The sequence below is a fragment of the Acinonyx jubatus genome, chromosome E2, assembly GCF_027475565.1.
Source record: "Acinonyx jubatus isolate Ajub_Pintada_27869175 chromosome E2, VMU_Ajub_asm_v1.0, whole genome shotgun sequence".
Taxonomy (NCBI): Eukaryota; Metazoa; Chordata; class Mammalia; order Carnivora; family Felidae; genus Acinonyx; species Acinonyx jubatus.
Genome location: NC_069396.1, coordinates 7,007,139 through 7,020,503, shown reverse-complemented (window position 1 = coordinate 7,020,503; position 13,365 = coordinate 7,007,139).

The following is a 13,365-nucleotide window of genomic DNA, read 5'->3' as shown; positions in this document are numbered from 1 at the left end:
ACACACACTGAGGATAGCTGTCAAAAAATGAGAGAAAATACTTGTTGCTGAGGGCGTAGAGAGATTGGAGCCCTCCCGTGCTGCTGGTGGGGATGGAAATGGCGAAGCCTCTGTGGAAAGCCGATTGGCGGTTCCTCGACAAGTTAAGCACAGAGTTCGCGAGCCAGTCCTTCTACTCCTCGGTGTGTGTATGTATATGCCCAGGAGAATTGAAAATGGGGACTGAGACAGCACCTGCATGCCTGTGTTCGCATTAGCCACAAGGTGGAGACAGCAGACGGGTGGATACCCAAGCCGTGGTCTCTCCACACACTGGAATATTATCCAGCCGTGAAAAGGAATGGAGTGTTGGTGCACGTTCCAATGTGGATGGACCTTGAGACCGTCATGCTGCACGAAAGGCCAGACACAAAAGGCCACATCACAATGACATGATTGCATTTACGTGAAATGTCCAGAAAAGGCAAATCCCTAGACACAGAAAGTAGATTCGAGGTTGCCAGGGCCCGGGGGCAGGGAGGAGTGGGGAGCGAGCGCTAACGGGCACGGGGTGACGAGAATGTTCTGGAACTGGGTAGAAATGACGCTCGCACACCATTGTGACTGTACGAAATACCACTGAATTGTGCACTTTTCAGTGGTCTGCGTTATGTAAAGTTCACCTCAATAAAAAGTAGTGAGGGATGGGGGCGCCTCGGGTGGCTCAGGCGGTTAAGCATACGACTCTTGATTTCGGCTCGGGGCATGATCTCACGGTCACAGGATCGAGTCCCGCATCAGGCTCTGCACTGACGGCATGGAGCCTGCTTGGGATTCTCCCTCTCTCTCTCTCTCTCTCTCTCTCTCTCTCTCTCTCTCTCTCGTCTCTCTCTCTCTCACACACACACACACACACAATCAATCAATCAATCAATAAACAAACTTTAAAAAAATAACGAGGGATGGAATAGAGCAGTTAAGAAAACAGATCAACCCTGATACTGCTGGGAACATTGAGGAAGTAGGGAGTCGGGTTTCACATGCACAGTGGTGGGTGTTGCCCAAGGCCCTGACCTAGCCAGACCCCGGACAGAAAGGGCCACCTTCGGGGTCTGGGGAGGCCACTCGGAACTGGCACACCCGCGGGCCTGCAGTGCCTGGGGTGATCCGTGCCGTCAGGAAAGTGAAAGGAGCCTTTTGAACTGCATTTCTGAATTAGATTCAAGGGGAACCAGCCTACCAGTTAAGCACTGGACTGCCGGGTTCAAATCCAGCCTCTGCCACCAACTCAGGCTTTGGCTAGAGCCTTCCACACACACCGCCCCCCACGCTGTGCCTCAGGTCTCCAGGGGACAGTGACAGGACCTGTGGCCACAGGGTCACGGGGAGAGCTGAGCTAGTCTGCGGCTGTGGCCGAGAGCACTCGGTAAGACCCCGTGCTGGCTGCTGGGCTTCTGTCTCTTAGTCAGTGGGCGCGACCACTTATAGACAGGCTTGAAAAGAAGCCATGGTCTGTACCTTGTCGCACTGCCCAGCCCGGCCCGCCTCTTCCCCAGGGGCAGCAACAGCCCCCTCTCGGTCCCAGAACATGGCAGGGTGGCGGCAAGACCTCGCACCCATTCGCCACTGCCCGGGAACCTCAGCTGGATCGAACCACAGCTAGCCTGTAATGCGATGCCCGCTCCCTGAGGCTGGAGAACCCCCGGCCCGGGAGTCCTACCGCAGGGTAGGTGTGTTTTTATCCAGCAGGATGTACTTGTCAGCTAGGGCCAGGAGAGGGGAAACCCACTGACAATTCCAGCCTGGCCAGATTCTCCAGATTCTCCGTGAACCCAGTGCAGCCGTGAGGCAGGGAGGGAGGACCAAGAAGAGACATCACCTGCCTGGGGAGTCGGCTCCCCTTGCCGGTCTCCCCCTGCGCCCTCGAAACTGCCCAGAGACTTGGTGGCCAACGGCCACCTAACACCTACCATCCCAGTGCCGGGTCCTGTGCGGCTGGTTCCCCTCACAACATTCTCTCTTAACAGATGGGAAGGTCACAAGCCGTTTGAGTCCCTTGGTCCGAGGCAGAGCTGGGGTTTGGACCCAGGTCTGTCTGATACCACAGCCTGTGTTTTTTCGACAACTGTCCTTTTGCTCTGATCCCATCTCTTTTTGTCATCAGACACAATACCGTGGGACTGGCACTCACGAAGTGTCCCCTCCAGTGCCCACCCCCCCCCCCAGCACCTGGCCCCAAGACGTGGCCAGAAGAGGTGGCTGTGCTCAGGGCACCCCCCACCCCCAACTTCAGCAGGCTCGCTCTGCACAAAAGCCTCAGGGTACCTTAACCCCCATGGCAGATGGGAAGATGCCGGCCGTACCCCAAGTACATTCACGTCCTGACCCCCAGACCAGTGAGCTAACGTGGCCAAGAGAGACTCCGCAGATGTGATAGATGAGTTAAACGTTCTGAGATGGGGAGATTATTCTGGATTATCCAGGCGGGCCTCATGCCATCACAAGGGCCCTTGTGACAGGGAGGCCAAAGGGGCAGACAGAAGATGGTGCACGCGAAGCAGCAGAGGTTGGAGTGACCCCGGGCTCCAGGCCAAGGAGTACGAGCAGCCTCCCCAAAGCTGGAAAAGGCCAGGAGGCGGATTCTCCCCCATCCCCCACCCCCCAGCAGCCTGCCACAGACAGACAGCCGTGCGACCCCTTGGTTTCAGCCCAGTGAGCTCCTTGTTGGACTTTCCACCTCCAGAACTGCAAGATAATAAATGTGTGTTGTTTCAAACCGCTTGGCTTGTGTCCTTTGTTATGGCAGCCATGGGAACTCCCGTTACCCCAACTTCTAGAAGTTCAGATTTGATTAGTCCGGAGCGGCCCAGGAATGGGCCCCGGGGGACCCTAACGTGCAGCCAGAGCCGCGAACCATCCATGTTTAGACATCTTGGAGATGATGCACCTGCTTCCACTGCTGGCCAGATGCGGCCAAGACTTTCACTGGCCAGAGCTCGCTGATCCTACTCCCTACACCTGAGCCACTCACACTTTCTACTCTACCGAGGCTCTACTACAAGTCCCTGGGCCCACCTGAGTTCCCGGAGGCCTCTCCTTACCCAGGCTTCCTTCAGACAGCATCGAGGACCAGGAATCTCGACAGACAGCCCCTCCTGTCTTCATCGTTGATCTCTGACCATGCTGCTCAACTTCTGTAAAAAACCCATCCCCCCCAAATCCTAGCTCCCCACCTTTGCAGTCTGCTTTCTCAGTCTTTGGAAATCCCACCATGTTCCCCCCGCCCCTCAGCTTAAAAACCCTTTGCTGTTGTCCCCCACCTTGAGAAGGAAACCTGACCTTCATGCTCTAGGCTCTGAAGCACCGCAAGGTGTCCCTTACCCACTGCTCCAGCCTCATTTTATGCCGCTTGACACGCCCTCTGTCCGGCCACGGGAGCCCTCTGTGACCACAGGGCATTGGCACGTGCTGTGCACCTTCACCTACCAGTCTTGCTGGCCCCTCATCCTTCAGGGTGTGGCATCAATGGCACCGCTTTATGGAGAGCTTCTCTGTTCCTCTCCCCCCACTCTGTATCGGGAGGACCCAAGATGCCGAAAAGGCCTAAGGGATTCCAAAGCGAAGGTATAGAGAGTCAACTGCTGACTCTTTACAAATACAGACAACACACAAACAGCCAAAAGCGGGCTCTTCTCGGTTCACCTTTCAGGTAGGGGCGATGTTGCGCTGTCCTCTTAAGCTCTCCTGTCAGGGCAACAATAGCTGACGAGTCCTGAGTGGGAACAGACGCCCAGCCCCAGGGTGAGCAATCAGCAGGGAGAGCCAGCTAGTGGAGGCGGCCACCGGTCACTGTGCTGCCTTGTGGAAATGGGGTCCAGTGTTGCCATGCATTCTGACTTTTCCAAAGAAGCTGGGAAACCTGGAGGAAAGGCTCTGGTTTCTGCATTTATTATTATTTTTTTTAATGTTTATTTTATCTTTGAGAGAGACAGAATGGGAGCAGGGGAGGGGCAGAGAGAGAGAGAAAGAGAGAAAGAGTGACAGAATCCAAAGCAGGCTCCAGGCTCCAAGCTGTCAGCACAGAGCCCAACGTGAGGCTCGAACCCCGCGAGATCATGACCTGAGCCGAAGTCAGACGCTTAACTGACTGAGCCACCCAGGCGCCCCAAGCTTCTGCATTTAAAGTTAATTCCATTTTTCAAAGAAGTATAGCACCGTTCTGACCAAGCAGATATGTCTGTGGGCCTGGTTTTGGCTTCTTCCCTATTTCGTCCCCCGGTTTATGTCTTTCCTAGCCTGGGATAAATTAAAAAACATGGCCACGTGATTTTGCGGCTGCTGCCACCCAAAAACGGGAGTTCATTTTGCTGCGTCCTGAATCTGGGCTGGTCAGTGACTCACTCAGCAGAGCCTGAAGTGACCATGAGCTAGTTCCAGAGCCGGGCCCAGAAACGTTCCAGCCATCATGTGGGGAAGCCCTCAGGCTAGACTGTCAGATTAACGGGGGGCAGGAGGAGATGCCGTGAGACCCTCTGAAGCCCTCCAGCCCCCGGTCAAGCCGCCTGATGCCTGCTGAGGCTACAGGTGACCTCCGACAAGAGGTCTGCAAAAGGAACCTCCCCGCTGAGCCCAGCCCAAGTTGCAGAACTGTGAGGAAAGGAATGGTGGTTCTTTGGGGCCGTGTGTTTTGAGAATGCTTGTTAAGCAGCAGCAGATAACTGACACATAGCCCTTATCACAGCCTTTGGCCACCTTTGCTTCTGTTTTGTCTCTCTGCCCTGTGCATCCCACTCCCCACACACTCCCTGGATGTGGGCTCCATTAACCCCCAGACCTTGTCTTTCTTGTTCCCTGTTGGGTTCCCAGTGCCTCCTATAACACCCAGTGGGTGCTCAATAAATACTCACTGGAAAAATGAATAAGTAAATGTTTAGGTCAGCAAACATTTGTAATGCCCGCCCTGCAAACATTTGTAATGCCCAGCAAACATTTGTAAAGACACCAAGCTGGAGATGAGAGGTGACCCGGTAGCTGCAGAGGGACCTCGTAGCTTCCTAGACTCGTGGCTCATTTTCCGTTATATCCTCTTCTTTTAGTTTATATTCATTTTTTTTTTAAGTTTTATGTATTTGGGGTGCTGGGAGTTTCAGTCGGGTGAGTGTCCGACTCTTGATTTCAGCTCAGGTCATGATCTCAGCTCAAGTCATGATCTCAGGTTTGTGGGTTCGAGCCCCACATCATGCTTACTGCTGTCAGTGCAGAGCCTGCTTCACAGTCTCTGTCCCCTTCTCTTTCTGTGCCATTCCCGCTCACGTGCTCTCTCTCACTCTCAAAAATGAATAAATATTTAAAAAAATAAAGTTTTATTTATTTATTTTGAGAGAGGGAGAGAGACAGAGCACAAACTAGGGGGAGGGGCAGAGAGAGAGATTGAGGGAGAGTCTCATGTGGGCTCTGTGCTGTCCCGATGTGGGACTGAGACCCACGAACCATGAGATCCTGACCTGAGCCCCAATCAGAAGTCGGACACTCAACCCAATGGAGCCACCCAGGTGCCCATCTATTAATTTAAGTAGGGCTTGCACTCACGACACTGAGATCGAGTCGCACGCTCTACCGAATGAACCTGCGGGGCATCCCTGATTTTCTTGTTTTAAACATAATTTAGGGAGGTCCCTTAGACCCCTGGCTGCCGTTTCAGCCGCATCCCATCGGGCGAGCAAACCAAGTACAGGAGGTAAGGCTGCATGCCTAGGCGGTTGGACACGCATCCTGCAGGGCTCGGCCCTCCGTCGCGTTGTCTTTAAATGGGGACAGAGGCTAACATCCACCTGAAAGGCTGCCAGGAGGCTCACCCGAGATGCCTGTGGTGCCCGCATACCCCGTCCCCGGCCTGGCCCACGCAGGGGCATGGGAAATCCAGGTCCCTTCGTGTCTTTGGAGGAGATGCTCGCATCCTAGCAAGGGACGGGTCTGGTTGTGGTGCCAGCTACGTTTCCTCTCTGTCAGCCCCCAGCCCCTCCCCTCAAGGGCCGCAGGCCTTGAGCCTTGCCAGCTACACCCCCCCTCCTCGGTGGCTCGGCCACAGGCCACCTCCAGAAGGACGCTTCCGGTCACCTCCTGGACCACCCCCCCTCACAGCCGCCAGCCTGACTACTGAGGTGCGGCCACCCCTTAACGCGTCCTCTCTTCCGTCGCTGATCCTCACAAAAACCTGTGGGGTATTTTCAGACGAGAAAACAAAGACCTAGAGAGTTGAAGTCATGTGTGAAATGGAAGGAGCCAGCGTGTGTCACGGGACAGGGATTTGAGTGACTTGGAAGGGGTGGACCCAGACCAGAGCCACAGGCCGGAGCTCAGAGGCGTCTGCCCACCCCCACCTCCTCGCTGAACCTGAATTTCTTCTCCTGGAACATCCCAGGGAAACCAGGGGCCAGCAGCATGTGACTTAGAAGGAAACAGGGTGGGTCCCTTCTCGGGAATTCTCAGGAACTTGGCTCAGCCCCGGGCGGATCTCCCGCAGCCCCCGGCGGAGGCAGGCCTGGGATGACTTCATGTTTGCATTAGACACTTTCAGGATGGGACAAAGCTCGTCTTTATTTCAGACCGATGACCTCGGTCTGAGTGGGTGACCTCCCTCCTACCTGATGGGAGGTGAGATCCAAACTCACCGGGATCCTGATGCCGGATGAAGGGTGACATAGACCCAAAGGGCATCCGAGCAGCCCTCCAGCGTTTCCTGACACCTGCTGGGTGCCACCCACTGTCCCTGGTGCCCCGGACGCCACCCCTGCCGTGGAAACTCTGGCCCGGTGCATCTCGCTTCTGCTTAAGCATTGGCATCACCTGGGGAGCTGTGACACCCACACTTGGGCTCCACCCGAGACCAAGTAAGTCAGAACCTCTGGCGTGGGACCCACACGTTGGCATTTTTCTAAAGCTCCCGGGTTGATTTGCAACCAGGGCCGAGAGCTACCATCCGGATGAATAAAAACCCACATTTGTTGAGCATTTATCTTGTGCCTTGCTCTCAGAATTTTATATGTGTAAATATTATTTCATTTACTCTTTGCATGACCCCTTGGAGGTAAGTACTGTTACCCTTATCCCTATTTTACAGATGAGGAAACTGAGGCACAGAGTGGTGAAGTCATTTATCCAGCGCCAGCGAGTGGCAGGCCCAGGATTAAGTCCCAGACAAGCTGATCACTGAGCCTGCACACTTAAACATCACACACTGCTGCCAGATGGGAAAGGACAGGCCTCTGTAAACCCAGACAAGAGAAAGATCTAGGAGTCAAAGTGGGCCACAGGCCACATACGAATGTCCCTTTAATGGGAAAAAAAGCAAGGGTGTTTTGGAGCGTGGAAATCCTTCACCTGTCACTCCCCAGCTGCTCGACCCCTGAGCAAGGAAATTAGCCTTTGCATGCCTCAGTCTCCCCGTGGGAGAATGAGTGCTTATTGCCCCATACAGAGCTGGTGAGATAGCAAACGGAAAACACCTGACACCGAGCCTGGCCAGTAACATGGAGGCCGCTCAGTAAGGAGTAATTCTGCCTCTGCCTTTCTCCCCTCACCTCCACATGCCTCTCCTGCTGTTCCCCAGAGAGAAAACCCGAAGGGGGTCTTTTTGACCTACTGGATCTCCATAAAGTGCTGCCAGCCTGGGGCTCACCCCACAGAGCTGACGTGGGTCGGCTTTGAAAAGATGCTGTGAGAAGAAGCTCTTCATCCCCACCCAGGAAATGACCTTGCCGATCACAGAGACAGATTCGCCCAAAGCCCTCCTCACTTCCAGGCACTCCTGTCACTCTCGGCAGTCGTGGGATCCAGGATGCCTGGGGATCAGTAGTGCTAAGGGCCCTGCAGGAACTCGGGGTACACACGTACCAGGCCCGACGTCATTTGCACTGAGCCCTCCTCAGCCGCCTCTCAAACAAGGAGCTACCAGACAGAGCAGCGCCGGGGGATAGCAAAAGGTAAGCAGCTTTGGAAAGCACACGAGCCCACTGCCTCCGGGATGAATGAGGGGTCCTCAATGTAATAGGCAGGGCCTGTGTTCTGGCTCAGCTGAGGGGGCCAGCACGGGAAAGGAGAGCACGTTGACCTCGGGGTCCAGCCCAGGGTTTGACCAGAGTCTGCACCTGCCGAGCTGTGTGGCTTTGGGCATGGCGCTTAGACTGTGGGAACCTCAGGTTTCACATCTGAAAAATGGGCTGGATAATAGAAATGAGGATTAAGCTAAGTCATGAACGTGGGGCACATCATGGCTGGTCCATCAGTGATAGCTATAGCCCTATGTATCACTCAAATACATATCCAAAAATAGAAGGAGTAATTCTAGTCATTAAAATAACTTTTAGGGGCACCTGGGTGGCTCAGCCAGTTAAGCATCCGACTTGAGCTCAGATCATGATCTTAGGATTTGTGAGTTTGAGCCCCGAGTCAGGCTCTGTGCTGACAGTGCAGGGCCTGCCCGGGATTCTCTCTCTCTCCCTGTTTTCCCCTGCTTGCGATTTCTCTCTCTCTCTCAAAATAAATAAATAAAAACTTAATAAATATAAAATAAAATAACTTTTATACAATGATTATCATGGGCTTCTGTGAATCCAGTAGCCAGTAAATAATATGCTATCTGATAATAGCCAATAGCCAATAAATAACATCCAATGTCTAACAAATAATACTGAATAAAATATCCATAATAAGTAGGAGGAGTGGTTGTATCCCTTCAAAGAATATCCAATAAGTATGTTGGAGTAATAGTTATACCCATTAAAATAATTTTAATACCATTATTACCGTGGGCTACTATGAATCCGATATCCAGTAGACAATACCCAACATCCAATAAATAGGTAGTGGCAGCAGTCATATCCATTGAAATAATTGTAATCCTGTAATCACTGCGGGCTATTGTGAATCCTAAGAGATGCCATAAAAGATGGCGTGTGGGAGGGACAGAGTCGGGGGGTGCCCACAGGGCAGACACAGGGGGACACAGGATCTGAACTGGAAACCATAGGCTTATCTGCCGCATCCTTTCTCATCGCTGGGGGACCGGCCGCCTTCTCCCTGTGACTGTCTGCCCCTCCCCACCTGCGGAGAAAGGAGACCCTCTTCCCAGCCTGCCCCCTCCCTGCCATAGACCCTAAAAATCAATTCCCGAGGCGTGTCCAGTCTCAGCCCGTTAATGGTGGAAGCGGCCAGCAGAGGGCGCCCCAAACCCACAGGGCCAGGGGCTCCTACCGGCAGGGCGAGGGAGTCCTCTGGGTCCCTACCCCGGCTGGTGTCCAGGGGAGGAGCAAGGTCTCTGGTTTCGCTCTCTCACCTCTCAGCCAGGTTTCCCCAAGGGGACCACGGGACTCTGGACAAGACTGGGTGATTCTTGCTGGTGATGGTGGAGGCACGAAGGGCGGGGTGGTCCCCATCGAGGCTACCCCTGACTCTGGGGGGGTTTGAGCACTGGGTTTGCGGCTGGAGCATCTGACTTAGAGGCTCCAGGCCCAACAGAAGAACCACAGTCCTTTGTCCCTGTGTGTGGTCAGACAGACCCCGGATGGTCCATGCGTTCTCCCTTAGCACACGTCCTATCTGGGACCTGTCAACAATGCCCCCGAAAGAGCTCTAGAATCTCTCTGAGAGGCAGGTGCCTTGTAGCCACAGTGGTCACCCTGGTCACCCTGGTGCCCACGGCAGGGACTTAAGCCGTCAGTTTCCTTTGTCTGTAAAAACGGTGACCGTCATCCCGATGGACCTGCCAGAGAGGTTTGCTGCAGGACTGTGTGGCTGATGCCTGCAAGGACCATGGGCTACAGAAGGCTTGCACTTGACCACTCTCCTCGACGCCCACTTGCTAATCCAGGCCACTCTCCTCTGCCCCCACCCAGACAGGACACGAGAGGCCACCTGTGTCCCCCACCCCCGCCTGGGCCACCATCTTCTCCCCCTGCTTGACCCCCCCGGGCTCCTGAATGATCTCCCCGCCTCTAGGCTCAGCCCCCACCCCCATCCACTGTCCACCCTGTAGCCAAAATGACTGTTCTCTTATTTATTTATTTTTTTAATTGTTTAATGTTTACTTATTTTTGAGAAAGAGACAGAGGGTGAGCAGGGGAGGAGCAGAGAGAGAGGGAGACACAGGATCCCAAGCAGGCTCCAGGCTCCGAGCTGTCGGCACAGAGCCCGATGCGGGGCTCGAACCCACAAGCTACGAGATGGTGACCTGAGCCAAAGTCAGATGCTTAACTGACTGAGCCACCCAGGTGCCCCAGTGTTTATTTATTTTTGAGAGAGAGAGAGAGAGAGAGAGAGAGAATCTTAAGCAGCACGGAGCCTGACTTGGGGCTCGATCCCACCACCCTGAAATCATGACTTGAACCAAAATCAAGTGTCGGGCACCTAACCGACTGAGCCACCCAGCGGCCCCCAGAATGACTTTTCTCAAATGCAAATTTGGTCACATCACTTCTTGGTCAACACCCACCAAGGGCCTCCCATGAAATTCGGGATGAAGGTGCAGCTCCTTGATGTGACCCCTTTGATCATCTGGCCAATGTCCGGCTCATCCCTCTAAGTGACAGGGCATGACCATGGGGGTCCCAGGCAGGTTGGAAATAGGACACTCCTCTTGATAGTTGTTAAATATGTGCACTTTGGTCCCAGAGGACCCTCCATTGTTTGTTAACAGAAAGGACCTCTCTCTCTCTCCGGGTGAATACAAGAGCGTGGACTCAATCCGGGTGGCCTGACGACTGACCCGGAAGGGTCTTTCATTCGGCATTTCCTGCCCGCGTTGGTGGATGATGCAGTCATCCTCACTCCTGACACACTGCGTCTTGGGTAGATTCTGTGTCAAAGTCTTTTCCACCGTAGAGGGCCTCTGCCTTCCCGATCCGAACAGGGGGCAGCCGCGTACATGCAGCCAGTCTCAGAGCCGCGTCCTCACCCGAGATGCGTACATGAGAACACAGGTGGGTCAGCACCAGGCAGAGGTGCCCTTGCCACGCCCACCTGAGGGCACTGTTTCAGAGGGGCCCCTGTGACCTTCCGATCCCCCTGGCCTGAGTCACTGCCACATGACTGATTCATTCCCGAGGCACGCGGGCTTCTTGGTGGGTGCCCCGAGGGCTGGCCACCACGTCCATTCAGCCCTGGCTCGCCCTCACGAAACCACCTCCCCGTCTCCTGACCCCGGGGCTCACAAACATTCAGACCTGCTGCCTCGCTTATACAACTGATACTTGGTCATGTGACTTTCCGTCCCGAAGTTGAATTTATAGGTGTGTAATTCACCTGTATGTGTGGTTTCCAAAACGACACGATGCCCTGCTTATAATCTCAAGGGGAAGGATTAAAGGAAACTAACTGACCATCAAATCGTATGTGAGGATGCTGGACCCCCTCAAAGATACAAAGAAGGAATTGGAAGCTTGGCCCCGTTCCAGGATCCCCAGGAAGGCCGCGACCGCAGAAGCAGACGGTCACAGGTGTACGTGTGGGTGAGGCCGTGGGTGACGTGGTTTTTGGAAATGGCGACCAGCTCTTGGTTAACGTCCAAAAGAAACAAAGAACAGCCTTCCCTCCACTGACATGGTGGTTGCAGTCCCGGAAAAGTCGGCGACTATAAAACTGGGCAGGGAAGAGAAATTTGCATTTATATGTAAAACGAAGTTGGATTCTAGACCCAGATAACGTCTGGCAGGGACTCACCTACACGAGCGCCGCCCCGTGAGGGGTCAGACCGTGCTGCAGGACTCGTTCTTCGTCAGGGAGGCCTGGCCAGCACGGGGCAGCACAGATAGCCTTCCACCGAATGCCTGTGGCTCCCACACACGTGTCGTCGGGACGAATTTCCAGCCTTCGGAGGGGCAATTGTGCCCCCAGGAAAACAACAGCGGGGGAGGGGGGCAGACCGTCCACCAGCTCCCTCGCCTTTTCACCGAGGGGTTACTCTTTCTGCAGGTTTCACGTAGTTGTCATTCCTCCGGGAAGCCCAGCCTGACTGCCAGGCTGGGTGACCGCCCTTCTCGGCGCCCCTGGGAGGCCAGGAGCCTTTGGCCTTCACCTCTGCCCCCCAGGTCAGCCTGAGTGCCTGGCAGACGAGAGGCGCTCCGTAAATTCTCGTCCAAGACGGGATCCTGGTAGTGGTTCCTGCCTCTGTGCTGCGCTCACTCGATCCTCCTAACAGCCCAGGAAGTATTCTTATTCCTGTTTCGGACGAGGGAACGAGGCTCAGAGAGGTCAGGTGATGGGCCCCAGGTCACACAGCGAACCGGGACGCGAGTCTAGAGTGTCAGGTCCCCTAGTGAAGCATCTTCCCGTGGGTCTCCCCTGCCGCCCTGCTCAGCACACCCAGCGGCTTCTCCACCCCAGACACATTCGCCAGGACGCCACCGGCCCCAGGGGTGACCCTGCCCTGCTGGGGTGTCCGGCACCCGCCCAGCCCACACCCACAGGCTCCCTGCTCCTGAACACAGCAGCCTTCCCGCCTCCCAGCCTCCCCCTCTGTCCCTGCCACCCCAGCTCACCCGTCCTGCTGGAGGGCAGCGCCTGGAGGGTGGGGCCCAGGCCTTGCTCACCCCCGGGGCCCAGCCCCAAGGGGGGGCCGGCACAGGGCCGCGCCTGTAGCCCAGGGGTGACTAATCACGTGGGGGTCTCCACAGCTGGCCGGGCTCCGGGTCAGCCGAATAACTACAAACGCACGCCAGGCAGTGGAGGGGGCAGAGGGGCAGGCAGGGGCGTCTGGAATCTTCCCCGAAATTGCAATTGCGGAGAAGGATGCTGACATCCGGCTGGCTCGGGACGCAGGCAAGGCCTCAGCGTCTAAGTGTCAGTGCCCCCTGCCCCCCGAACAGGGTCGGCTCCACAGGCTAAGACAAGCTTTCAGCCGCAAATGGATGAGGGGTTGCCCTGTACTGGTTGTGGTGGGTGAGGGGCAGGGAGGACCGTTTGTGGAGCCACAGGGTCACCCAGCGAACGGCCCGGCCGTCTTCCTTGCGGGGTCTATTCCATAGCTACAGCGACACATGGCTGCTGATTTCTCCTCTCTGTTCCTCCGTTTCGTCACCTGTACCTGAGAGTTTGGGAGCAGATGATCTTCAAGGTCTCTTGTGCCTTTTATGTTGCAGGATTCGTCCAACAACAATTCTGGAGCACCTACTAAGTACCTGGAGAGTGCGATGCATCCCAGAACAAAATTAAAGGGCCCATCCTACCTAAGATCAAACCCTCCCCACTCCCTGGCCTCCCTCCAGCCCACTTGATTTTTCCTTAGCTTTTAACAGTACCTGAAATACCTTTGATTTCATGCGGGTGTCTCCTTTGCCATGTGTCTCTGTCCGCGGCAACTGGAGCAGGGTCAGCACATAGTAGGCACTCGAT